The sequence below is a fragment of the Macrotis lagotis genome, chromosome 3 (assembly GCF_037893015.1).
Source record: "Macrotis lagotis isolate mMagLag1 chromosome 3, bilby.v1.9.chrom.fasta, whole genome shotgun sequence".
In the NCBI taxonomy this organism is placed as follows: Eukaryota; Metazoa; Chordata; class Mammalia; order Peramelemorphia; family Peramelidae; genus Macrotis; species Macrotis lagotis.
The window spans coordinates 229956275-229969862 of record NC_133660.1 but is presented as its reverse complement, the minus strand read 5'-3'; the positions used below and the strand labels follow the sequence as shown (position 1 = coordinate 229969862).

At 39.9% G+C, this 13588-nt stretch overlaps 1 protein-coding gene across 9 annotated transcripts in view; it reads left to right on the top strand.

The window, feature by feature from the left end:
* PPFIBP2 (PPFIA binding protein 2) overlaps positions 1–13588 on the top strand; it is a 192737-nt gene that overhangs the window by 36495 nt on the left and 142654 nt on the right. Inside the window, exon 1 of one of the 9 annotated variants that reach the window (XM_074230118.1) lies at positions 402–2658. The exons of 2 other annotated variants lie outside the window; for them this stretch is intronic. The gene's annotated coding sequence lies outside the window, so the exon portion shown is untranslated. Of the gene's footprint in view, positions 1–401; positions 2659–2702; positions 2896–13588 lie in introns of those variants that run through there. 6 more of the 9 variants (XM_074230123.1, XM_074230124.1, XM_074230122.1 and 3 more) reach the window with 6 other exon arrangements.

Below are 13588 nucleotides of genomic sequence, written 5' to 3'. Positions count from 1 at the left end.
ATCTAACTGTTGAGTATAGGCAAGATTGGAGAGAAGAAGCGGTGGCACCATAAAGGATGGATGCTGGAAGCCTTCCCAGGTCCTTTGGGATCGGCCAATCAGCTAGCAATTCATAAATCCCTCCTGGGTACTTGCCATTCTTCGAGGCTCTAGAGGCAGAGACAAAAGTGAAACAGCAGTAGTCTCTGCTCTCAAAGAGTTTGCATTCTATTGGGACGGAGATTCATAACTACAAAATGATGATGATGATGTTTGTCCTTCATCCTCAGAGAAGACAATGACATCATGGAGGTGATGCCATAACAAGTACATGAATTGGATTTGAGTGAGGGGGGTTGTTTCACTAGCTTCACTTTCTCCTCCAGAGCCATCTGGGTCCAGTGACCAGATAGGAATCAGGACAACTGTAGATGACTCTGGATACAAAATATATAGAAAATAAATATAAACAAGTATAATATACATGCAAAATAAATATAAAGTAATTTGGTGAAGGAGAGAATTTGAACAACTTGGGGAATAAGAAAAGGCCTTGTACTGACTTAGTGGAAAGAGAAATAGTCTTGGGATTAAGAAGACTTGGGTTCAACTGTGACTTCTACTGACTGAGTGGCCCTGTGCAAGTCACTTAACCTCTTAGCAACCCAGCAACTCTCCAAGATTGTAAGTTGTAGAACAGGTGCTGGTCTGCTATGGTAGAAGGAGTTCCTCACCCTGTGAGGATGAAATCTCTAGTCCAGCAATTAATAACAACAGCAACAACAACAATTTGGTGGAACGGAGAGTATTGATGATTGGGACAACTGGGACAAGCTGTGTGTAGGAATGGTACTTAAGTCTTGAAAAGTGATGTAATTCTAAGAGGCAGAGATGAAGAGGGAGAGCATGGTAGTCACAGAGGTGGGAAATGGAATGGTCTAGAAACAAGGAGGCTGCTTTTCCCATTCCTGCATGGTGGGAAATTATGGAGGGTCACAGATACCATCACTATGTAGTACAGAATTCCCTGCCTTTCATTCTCAATGTGCTGGATCAGCTGAAAGATGATGGAGAAACATTAAGTTTTGTATAGGGACAAATATGAATGTGTTCAGCTCAGCCTCTCAAAGAGACTGTAGTTTCACAGTCCTTTAACTGAATTGGATTTATTAAAGGTGATCCCTCCGCACAAGATGCCTAGCCAGGCCAAGCACTGACATTTGAAGGAAGATCAGTCCCTAATAGGCTTCTGCACCCATTCTCATGTCATCACCTTCTTCCCCTCAGTGAAGTCCAGCAAAATGTTCTGCCTTTGCCCCAGTAACCTGGTAGCCAACCACATGGTGCTATTCAAAGGTTATCAGAGAATCTCCCAGGACCTTTGACAACCACAGATGGGATATAATATCTGCTGGCATGGTCAGCAATCTTGCTAAGCCAAAGACAACTGAGGGAAGTTGACAGGCTATTTCAGCCTCTGCAGATTCTCCTCCATTCTTGGAAAGTGATAATGCTAGACTTTGTTGACATATACCTGCTCCCATCAGTAGGTTCCCCGACCAGGATACTTCTCTACAGGACCACCAAGGTCACCCACCCATTCTGAAATCAGTCTTCCAGCTCCACAGTTTCTCTTTCATATTATCCCAGTGTTCATTTCTCATTTCTGCTTCTCACAACCACCTCCCTCAATCTGCCCTCCCTTCTATCACCCAGCCACCTCAGATCTTTGTCATTCCCCCCTATTCTCCCAGAGCTGCATATAAATGGGAGACTAACTGCTATATAAGGGAAAAGGTCTGCATCCATCTATCAATGCAGTGGAACCCTGGCTCTTGACAGGCCTACCCACATCCTAGACAGAGGCCCCGAATCCTTACCCAATGCTACCAGTTTGAATGTTTATGTAAGAGTTATATTTCAGGAAGTATTGGATATGGTTTATCCTGGTGCCCTGTAGCCTGACAGGTTAAAGGATAAAGAAATCATTGGAATATGAATGTGATTTTCATGCCCCAGCCCTATCAGAACCATTTCACCAAGCCACTGAGAGATCCAGGCATCCTCCCTTCTGTAGTGTGTTCAACCAGCCTTCATCCATGCTGACTGCCATGAACTCCTCTGTCTCCCAGTACCTAAAAACTCTTTTAACATAACCTTTGAGGAGTTGGAATAGTCTGCCTCTGGATAGAGGGATTTGCTCCTCCCTTAATTGTAGAATGAATTCTTGCTTCCTTGTTCATTGACTAATTGGCCTGTGAGGTCCATTCTCGATCTCCTTTCTAGGACTAGTTTGATCCAGCAGAGAATTCTGCTCATACTCTCAGATCTTAATGTAGGCATATATCCTTTGCCTGGAAGGAGTAAAATATTTTCCCAAGGTCACCCACTTGGTGAGTATCCAAATTAGACAATCACCTGGGGCACGTGGCTGCCAGGCCAGGGCTGTTTCTACCACACTTGAGTCATGCCTCGTGGTATAAGAGGAGAGCCAGGTGCTGGGCAGCAGAGAAGAGGTGAGAAGAAGCAGATAGAAAAAAAAAATTGATAACTTTAAACCAGAGAAATCATTTATCACTTCCAATTTATAGACTTTTCACTTTTTTAATTGACAAAATGAAATTCTCACTTCTGAAGAACTTGCCACTTTCATCTTGCTATGATCATCTGGATATTCAGGTGCGTTATGAGTAACTCTATGACTTAGAGAAGCTGCTCTCCCTTTCCTTGCATGATGGGCTGGGCTCTGAGGGATTGCTTATTACGTAGCAGATTACTTTGGTGCGGTGGCTCTTAGGAAGCTTGTCATTTATCTTGAAGGGGAGGGTGATGTTCCTAGTACTGAGACTATCTGACAGCCAGGCTGAAAAGAAAAGGAAAAAACTCTAGAAATCTAGGGGAAAATCATATCTAAAGGTGAGTTTTATTTGAATATCTTTAGGGGAGAAGCCCTTCATTGCTTTCTTCAAAGAGGGTGGTTTGATTCAGAGTACTCACTGCTACAATCTAAGTCAACAAAAACATTATTTTGAATCATGAAATGGCATTCAGAATAGAATGTGGTTTGATGGGAGGGGTTCATATGGGTTTTTCAAAATACTTAAGTGAAAACATCTGGATTTGGGCATGCCAAGACAACCCAGTAGAGGAACTAACTTTGACAGGAATGGGGTATTTATTTCTTTTGAAATACAAGAAAATCCCAGAAGTATCATCTAATGAAGAGAATAACCTTTTCTGCATAAATAGTAATGTATAGGATACAGTAAGAGAACATTCACTAGGGGAAATAAGCAGACGGTGGGAGGGGCTGGGAAAAAGCAAGTGTACCGATCTCAGGAAACTGGTACGGTTAGAAAAAGGTGCCTGGCAAGAAATACAGCATTGTTGTCCTACTACCTAATGCTGATGTTCCTTCCACGCCTGTTTGCGGTCTTCCGGATCATACTGATTATAACTCTGCATCACCTTCTTATCATTTGTACCTTTGCCATTTTCTTAAGAGCTTGGACTTGGATCAATAATCTTAGGAGGAACAGCAGAGTTGTTTTAATATAAGTTTCATAGGATTGATTCATTATGGCCCAATTGAATGGCTAAGCAACATGACATAGGTGATAGATAGAGAAATGGTTGTAGATATAATATAGTAGAAAGAAGACAGAGGGATGGATGGATGGTTGTAGATAGAATATAGTAGAAAGAAGACAGATGGATAGATAATTGATAGAGAGATGTAGATAGAAAACAGTTGATGATGATGACAATGTTACTATTGTTGATGATGTTGATGATGTTGATGCTTGTCCTTCATTCTCAAAGAAGACCATGACATCAGGGGAGATGATGCCATGATAAGCACATGAATTGAATTTGAGTGAAGGGGAGATTGTGCTAACTTACCAGCCTCACTTTCTCCTCCAGAGCCATCTGGGTCAAATGGACAGATAGGAATTACAATGACTGGAGATGGCCCTGGATGCAAGGCAGTCAGGGTTAAGTGACTTGCCCAAGGTCACACAACTAGTAACTGTCTGAGGTTGGATTTGAACTTCGGTCCTCCTGACTCCAAGGCCAGTGCTTTATCCACTGTGGCATCTAACTGACAGATGAATGAATAGATAGATAGGTCAATAGATGATTGTAGATAGAATATAGTAGAAAGAAGATGAATGGATAGATAGGAAATAGGTAAATAGAAGATAGATGAATGAAGAGTTAGCTAATAGCTAACTTAGCTAATTAATAGCTAAAATAGATAAATAGAAGACATGAATAGATGGTTCAATAGATAATTGTAGATAGAATATAGTAGAAGGAAGACAGTATGGATGGATGGATGAAAGAAAGAAGGAAAGAAAGAAAGAAAGAAAGAAAGAAAGAAAGAAAGAAAGAAAGAAAGAAAATAGTTAAATAGAAGACTGATGAATGAATGGGTAACTAGATATATTGGTTATAGGAATCCAAATGATGGAGGATTTATAGGTGATAGTTAGAGAGCTAGACCCCTTGAGCACTCCAGACTCGGTGCTAAGCATAGTGGACAGAGGCTGGTCTTGGGGTGTCCTGACAAATCTGTTCACATAAACCAAGGGTCTGGATATTGTGCTCCATACCATGAACTGTAATGAAGGAACTGCAAATAGATATAGATGTTTATATATTTTGTCTAGTGCAGCTGGAACAGTCAGTGTCATGGAGAAAAGTCAGGAAACCTTTCACCAAAGGGTAGAAAGAAAATTGATGTTTGTCCTTCATTCTTGAAGAGGACCTTGACATCAGGAAGAGGGTGCTGTGCTAAGTCACTAGCTTCCCTTTCTCCTCCGGAGCCATGTGGGTACAGTGGCCAGACATAGATCAATTCAACTGGAGATGGCCCTGGATGTAAAGCAATCAGGGTTAAGTGCTTTGTTCAGGGTCACAGTTAGGAAGTGTCAAGTGTCTGAGACTGAATTTGAGTTCAGGTCCTCCTGACTTCAAGACTGGCACTCTATAGACTGTGCCATGTAGCTGCCATCTAGCCAAAAAAAAAAAGATTGGATGTCAGAACAAGAATAAATGGTGGGGGGCTGGGGAGGAGGAGGCTTATATATTCAATCAGGAAGCTAAAATTCAAGAATTTGACCACTTGACTCAACCCAAATCCCCAAATTCTACAGAATTTTAGAATTGGAAGAGATTTCAGTGGCCATTTAATATTTGTTTTGCGTCTAGATCAATTCCTATATGCTTTATCTAGAACACAGTAGGTGCTCTAAGATGCCAGCTATTACCTGCCTGTCAAGTGGTTACTAGCCTCTGCTTGAAGACCTCCAATGAGGAAAGGTCTCTAGAGGCTCATGGCTACTTTGGGACTTTGCTCTACTTTGGGACAGTTGCTCTCATTTTTATTAGGATATTTTTCCTATCGTCAAATCCAAATTTGCTTCTTGGTAGCTTCCACTCGTTGCTCCTGAGTCTGGTCTTTGAGACCAAAAAAGAACAAATCTAATCCCTGTCCTGTTTGATAATCCTTCAGATATGACATGGGAACTCAAGGTCCTTTGCAGGTGGCTTCCTCTACAGGGCAGAAAAGAAAGGAACTTCCCCTTCCTAATTCCAAGAAGCTGAGCCCCTCTTAATACAGCCTAGAATCTTTTTTTTTGTTACATCACACTATTCAAATTGAGCTTATATAGTTCAATAAGATTCTCAAATTTTTAAACAAACTGCCATCCAATCATGTCTCCCCATTTCTATACTTGTGGAGTTGATAGTGTGAATTCATGCAAAAGAATTTACATTTGCCCACTGCTGAATTTTATCTTTTTTTCAGTCTTCTAAAGGAGAAGGAAAGGATTGAGGGTAAAAATTGTTTCATCGTTTTTCAGCCATGTTCAACTCTTCCTGACTCTTGTTGGGGTGATTTATTAAAGTGATTTGCCATATCCTACTCCAGCTCATTTTACAGATGAACAAACTGAGACAAACAGTTAAGTGATTTGTATCTAAGATGGTATCTAAGGCTGAATTCGAACTCTGGGTCCAGTGCTCTATTCATTGCCCCATCTAGCTGCCCAGGATCAAGTAGTCAAGAAAGATAGAAGACTCAGTCTTCTCATGTTGAACTCATGTGATCCATAGCTCCACCAATAGTGTGATCATAGGTAAGGTCTCCCAAGCTTCTTCAAGACCCATCATTCTCATTGGGCTGTTGAAATGAACATTAATAATAGTAAGCCCCCAGGCCATGTTTGTGAGTAAGATCAGGGCACTGCCAAAAGGTTCATCGTTAAAAACCAATATAGTTTTATTGATGGTACCAGCCTTAAAGGAGATGATTTGCCAATTGTTTTACTGCTATAGCTTTAAGACCACTAGAATACAAGGCCCCTGAGACCAGAGACTGTCTCCAGTGTTCTTTATGTATGCCCAACACTGACAACAGTAAGCCTATAATAAATGTGTGTGTGTGTTGTTTAATTCTTTCACAGCAAAGATGAGAGGCAGGACTGTAGTACTCACCAGAGGACTTGCAGAGGGCCATGCAGGTTCCTCTTCTGAAGGAGACAGCTCTACTTCTCAGGTGTCTCTCCATATAACCTGATGCAGCTTTTCCCGGTGGGTTCCCAGTTAAATGGGTCTTGCCTAATTGCTTTGAATTATTCATTCAAAAGACTTGGGAAATGTTTATCACTTCTAGACTGTGGGAAAGAAAAGACAGGCTGTAATAATAGTAACCCACTTCTGAGATGCTTTCAAGTTTGCAGAACACTTCATGTTCCTTATCTCCTTAAGAGTCTCAGAGCAAGATTCTCATTATTCCTCCTTCTTCATTCCAGATGGGAAAACATAGACCCAGAAGTTTAGCGACTTGCCCAGGGTTATAAAGGTAGCAATTTCAAAGACAGGATTTCCTTCAACCACCCACTCTGCAGGCTGCCTCTGGGCACATCACCCTGGGGTCAGCATGCCAGTCAGTGGGTCCTGAGGCTTCCTTAGATGAAGAATTAACTCTGGAGATGAGGCTGGGACAAGGTAACTGGGGAAGAAGCAGGGTGTCTGAGAGTCAGTCATGGGAAAGTCTAGCTGGGACTGCAGTCCTGTCAGTCTGGCATGGAAGGGATGCCTTTCTGAGTCCAGGAAGACCTTGCCAAGGTACCCAGGATTCCCATTAGCCTGTGCTCTGTGGACTGGAAGTGAGAAAAGTCCTGGCCTGTGGGCTTGGCATGGCCTGCCATCCTTAGAGTACCACCTGGGACTTTTAGGGTAAATGCTGAAATCCAGATTGTGCTTTTGAAGGAAGACCAAGATGGTGGCCCAACCAAAGAGGCTGGCCACTGGCCCCCAGCAACTGACCATCCCTAAGAAAAAAAGAAGAGAGTGTAGCTGGGTAGCCTGGTAGAGTTAGTCCAGAGAGTCAGCAGTGGATTAGCACCAATGTGCTGGTAGCTTGAAGAGGAGGTCAATAGGTGTGATAATATCTCCTGCTCACCTCCAGTGACTTTCAGGCATGAAACCCCTAGCAGAAAACAACATTCCTATCCTCCCAGAGGAAAAAAAAAATAGTTAAAAGGAGAGGTCAACTAGAAAAAAGTAGAGTTTACATAACAGTCACTATTTCATTAGAGCCTGTTGACTGTTGACTCCAGGTCCTGCAGTCTGAATTCTGTCCCCAGAATCAGGCAGCTTTGTCCAGAAGTCCATGCCCTGCCAAAAAGAAATGTCATTGAACTTTGTGGAACAAAACACTGAAGTATCTTGTACTAGGATCCTGTGACAAATCTGTGGTGGTATTCATGGAAGCCTGGTGTCTGGACCGATTGGCCCCACTCCTGGTCAGAACACACTTGGAGTTTTGTCACCAAGCCAAATAAATGGATATTTATTATAAATGGGTAAAACATCTAGGGTGATAGGTCTACAAAGAAAGGCCAAAAAACCACCCCTGCTGCCAGGATCACAGAGTCTAATGCAGGGGGCAAGGTGCAACAACTGTACTCAAGTAAGATTTATATAGGAGAGCCTGGAAATAATCATTCAACATGGACAACAAGGCCATAGGCCTAGAATGATTCTTTACCTGGTGGTGATTTATCCAAATTATCAGTAGAGCATTTAATCATTATTGTTTAGAGAAATGCAAGTTAAAACAACTCCAAGGTACCACCTCACATCTATCATATTGGCCAACATGACAAAAAAGGAAAATGATCAGTGATGAAGGGGTGTGGGAAAATTGGAACAGTAATGGACTGTTGGTGGAGTTGTGAACTGGTCCAACCTTTCTGGAGAGCAATTTGGAACGATGCCCAAAGGGCTAAAAAAAAGTGTGCATACTCCAAAGAGATCACAAAAACAAGGAAAAGAACCACTTGTACAAAAAATATCTATAGCAGCTCCCTTTATAGTGACAAAGAATTGAAAATTGAGGGGATGCCATCAATTGGGAAATGGACTGAACAAGTTGTGGTATATGAATGTAATGGAACACTATTTGTTCTGTAAGAAGCAATGAGCAGGTTGATTTCAGAAAAGCCTGGAAAGACTTAAAGGAACTGATGCTGAGAAAAGTGAACCAGGAGAACATTAGATACATCAACAGCATTATTGTGTAATGAGCACCTAGACAATCCTTAAAGATTTGTGATGGACAATATCACCCCTATGCAGAAAAAGAACTATGGATTTTAGGCCAAAGCATTCGATTTTCACTTTTTAAAATTTGTTTGATTTTTTTTTCCTTCTCATGCTTTTTTCCCTTTTGTTTGATTCTTTCACAATATGACTGATATGGTGGGAATATGTCTAGCATAGTTAACTTATATCAGATTATTCTCTGTTAAGGGGAGGAGCAAGGAAAGAGAAGGAAGAAAAAAATGTGGAACTAAAAATCTTATAGAAAATGAATGTTGAAAACTATCTTTACATGTAATTGGAAAAAAATAAGTATAGCATTTAACTGAAAAATTCAGTCACTAATATGTTAGTCTTGTAAACTTTAACATAAAAAAATAGCAAATGAATGAGGAACAGCAAGGATAGATCAAAGAGTATTTGTATGGAGTTGAGGCGGGGGCATGCTGTAGGAAGGAAGGACCCTTGACAAACTAAATTGTGTTCAGAGGAAAACAACCACAAAGGTGAAAACACTGGCAATCCATTTCACTCAAAGACTAGTTAAATAATCTAGAGATGATTAGACAAGAGGAAATAAAATTGGATTTGGGGTAGGGAGGGCAGTAACAGCTATCTTAAAATAATTGAGGGGCAGCTAAGTGGTGCAGTGGATAGAGCACCAGCCCTGGAGTCAGGAGGACCTGAGTTCAAATCTGGCCTCAAGACACTTAATAATTACCTAGCTGTGTGACCTTGGGCAAGTCACTTAATCGCATTGCTTTGCCAAAAAAAAGAAAACCTAAAAGCAGAGACTTAAACAGATGTCAGCTCTATCCTTGATGCACTCCACCACACTGTCTCTCACCACTCTATCTTGTTATCATTGTTTCTATTAATATGATGAAGTAAAATGCATCACACTGTGGCTAGATGAGTCACAAACATCTATGGTCCTCAGCCAACAGATATACAGCTTTCACCAGGCCCTTCCTTGAATCCTGTCCAGTTCAGGAAGACTTGTGAGAGGGTCTTCTGTGCATCCGAAGATGACTTTGGAAGATCTCAGTGATGTCCAGTTTACACTTTTCACTGATTTTCTGATGCCCTCAAAGTATAGTAAACCATGAGATCAAAATGGGTATATTTTAGCAGAGTATAATATAGCACAGGCACACCAATTTCTATCCATCCTCAGAAGAGATTCTTTGGAAATTTACTCTAAGCAAGTAAAAAACATTCCACAGAAGCCCAAATGAAGTTATCTTATGTGGCTACTTAGATAGGTAGATGTCTCAGTGGATAGAGTGCTGGACCTGGAGTCAGGAAAGTTCATCTTCCTAAATTCAAGTCTGGCCTATATGGTGGAACTATGTCTAACATAGTTAACTTATATCAGATTACTCCCTGTTAAGGGGAGGAGCCAGGAAAGAGAAGGAAAGAAAAAATGTGGAACTAAAATGTCACTTCACCCTGCTGGCCTCAGTTTTCTCATCTGTGAAATGAACGGGAGAAGGAAATGATTGATCACTCCAGGATCCAGTAACCTCAATTGTAGTAATAAAGAATCAGACAACCAAATAGATAATAATAAAATATACTTGAGGAAATAGAGTTAAACCAAAGAAAAGACAGCTGGGATGTTAACAGTGAGTTAGACTCATGAGCTTTGGGCAGGACATTGGAGCTGATTCAATTACTCCAGTTTTTTAGAGAAAGTGAGATAAGCTGGCTCACAGCCTGGGGAGGACCTAGGAATGGGATGTTCTAAATTAAGGGAGCATCTGCAAATTAGTCATCAAGAGCCCAATAGCCACTTGGCTGCCTGGACCACAGGCCTGCCTCAGACTCTGGGAAATGACCTGCTCCATTATCTCCTTTGTCCCAGACTTTTACCTCCAGCTTTGATATCTCCAGGAAGGGTATTGTGGGATTCTTCTTCTTGTGATTATGCTTTTTTCCCCCACTTTGATGTGAGACAAAGCTAAAAATACTGACATTCTTCTCCAGGGTGGGAGTGTTCCTTCCATACCCCAAGCCTCACTTCCTCCTTTTCCCCCCACCCATGGAGTCCCCTGGAATTCTACTTTCAGTCTTGAATGTCACTAGGACAAGAATGTAACTGTCTTTATTTAGGAGGGGCTCCTGAGAAAGTGGAAGCACTTGAAATCATGTCAGATGATGACTGATTCATGGAACTGAATTTTTAGCCTGCAAAAAATAGAGTAATTGGGAGAGACATAATAACTTCTGAAAATGTTTTATTATTAGCTTACAAACACAAACATTTCAGTGTTCAAGGAACAAAAAAGAAAAAGCATCGATTTTATTGTTATAGGGAATTGTCTGACATTTGCTCTACCAATATAAGCTGGCACTTTCTCTGCAAATTATAGTTTTAGAAACTGGCATAGAGCACTGATAGATCAAGGTTATAACTAACATTTATACAGAATGTTAAAGTTTTCTATTAAATAATCACACCTATTTGTATAGTACTTTTTAGAGTTACCAAGTACAGGGCTTTAGCATCAATATGGGTTAGGACTTGAGCCCAGGTTTTCCTGCCTTCCAGGCCAGCTCTCAACCTGTCTCTTTCTATGTGATAGCTCTCCAAATATTTATGGAGCTGACAAGTTGAAGAGGATTTGTTTGAAAATTACTTTGCCTACATTCATTCAAGGCTAATTATAGTACTATGACAAGGGTACTACAGCTGTTATAATTCCCATTTTACAAATGGAGAAATTGAGGTAACCACCAATGATGAAATTTGAACCTATGTGTTCCAAATTCAGTCTAGTACATTCCATTGTACCACAGTGCTCTTATTCCTTACCTCCAGAGATCAGAACTGGAAAGTTGCAGAGGGACAAATCTCAGTTAGATATTAGGAGAAAGCTCCCTAAAAATTGTTGTTTTTGTTGTCTGACTCTTTGTGACCCCATTTGAGATTATCTTGGCAAAGATACTGGAGTGGTTTGCCATTTTCTTCTCCAGCTCATTTTACAGATGAGGAAACTGAGGCAAACAGGATGAAATGACTTGCCTAGTAAATGTTTGAGGCTGGATTTGAACTCATCAAGATAAATCTTTATGATTCCAAGCCCAGTCCTCTAGCCACTGTGCCACCTATCTTACACTAAAAATTAGAGCCATCCAAAAGTAAAATGAGATGTGCCAGTGATTTCCCTAGAGTTCTTCAAATTAAGGCTGGATAATTCATTTGTTGGAGATATTGTAGAGGATCTTCCTTTTTAGTTATGGGTCAGATCTACATGATTCTGCCATTCTCCCAAGATCTTGGATTCATAGGAAAAGTTACATAAGTTATTGCAAAACTTAAAGCATATGATAAATATTCCTTATCATTATGGAAAATTCCAGACACACGAAATAATGGAGTAAGAATTGTGAAAAATATGAGAAGAGTTGTAGAAAAATGATACAAAAATGAAAACAGAACCAAAAAATTAATTTCCACTGACTATAAAAGGGTTAAACACAATAGCACTCAAAGATAGCAAACCTACCTTTGTACCAGACCATCAAAGTTAAAAAAAGTCTTCTTTGAATTGTTGAGAAAGTTAAAAAAAAAAATAGAAGATGGCTATCTGTTGTAATCCTGATAGATGATTTTCACTGTTTTGGGGAGATGCCTATTGTATATAAAACAACAAAATATATTAATAAAAAATTAAAGTAAAGGAGCAGTATCTAAACAAAATACAAGTAAACACCTTTCCTTTTTCTTTAAGGCCAGATGTTAAAGGAAATCTATAAATAGAGGGAATCTAATCTATTTGGGACAGCTAGATGGCACAGTGGATAGGCCAGACCCCCTAAACTAGGAAGATTAATCTTCCTAAATTCAAATTTGACTTTAGATACTTACTAGTGTAAATCCCTAGTGTTAGTCACTTCACCCTGTTTGCTTCAGTTTCCTCATCTGTAAAACAAGCTGGAGAAGGAAATGGCAAATACCCTCCAGTATCTTTGCCAAAGAAATTCCAAATGGGTGTTAGAAAGAGTTGGATGGGACAGAAATGACTGAACAAAATAAGTATTGTGGATGAATTGCTGGACTTGAATTAGGTCAACCTGGATTCAAATCCACCTCAGTTACTACTAATTTTATATTTAATCATTATAATCTCTCCTAGCCTCAGTTTCTCCAACTGCAAAATAGTTCACAGAAGCATAAAGTTCAAATAAAATACTATATCTTACTTTGCCAGGCTTAAAAAACTATAATCTATTCCTGCTATTACTCAAAACAGAGACTTGGAGATTTGTTTACAATCGCAAATTTGTCCTACTGTAGAAAGTATACTCAATGGAGAGTGAAAATCTAGATGCAAATCCCTCCTCTCATTACCTATATGACCTTGGATATCCTTGACCTTCCTGGGTCTTGTTTTCTCATCTTAAAACTGGTGTATCCAACTGAATGGCTTCTAATGCTTTAAGTCTATGATAGTAATAGTCATGAACTTCTTTGAGTAACCACCATGACTAATATAGTATCCCAGAGTTTGCAAAGTATTCATATAATACTTTTAGTTTATAAAATACTTTATATATGTTGTCTCATTTGAGTCATACTAATTTTTTGAGATAGATGCTATTATTTTCAGAAATTGAGGCTAAAAGAGATTAAGTGGTTTGTTCACGGTCACACAGCAAGGAAATGTCTAAGATAGGATTTGAATTCCGGTCTTTCCTGACTGCAAGTGCAATAATCTATTCACTATACCATTAAGCTACTTTCTAAGGATCAAAAATGGGATTTGAATTCAGGTTTTTCCAACTCTGAAGTTCATTAACTGTGTCTACCAATAATGAATAGTCTTCATAGAAATTTCAGTCCAATTCTCCCAGCAAAATGGTAGATTGAAATACCAGGCAAAAGAGTGTCTGATTTTATATACAGATATATTAAAAAATAATAAATGTGTGTGTGTGTGTGTGTGTGTGTGTGTGTGTGTGTGTGTGTGTAGAGATATTGATAGAT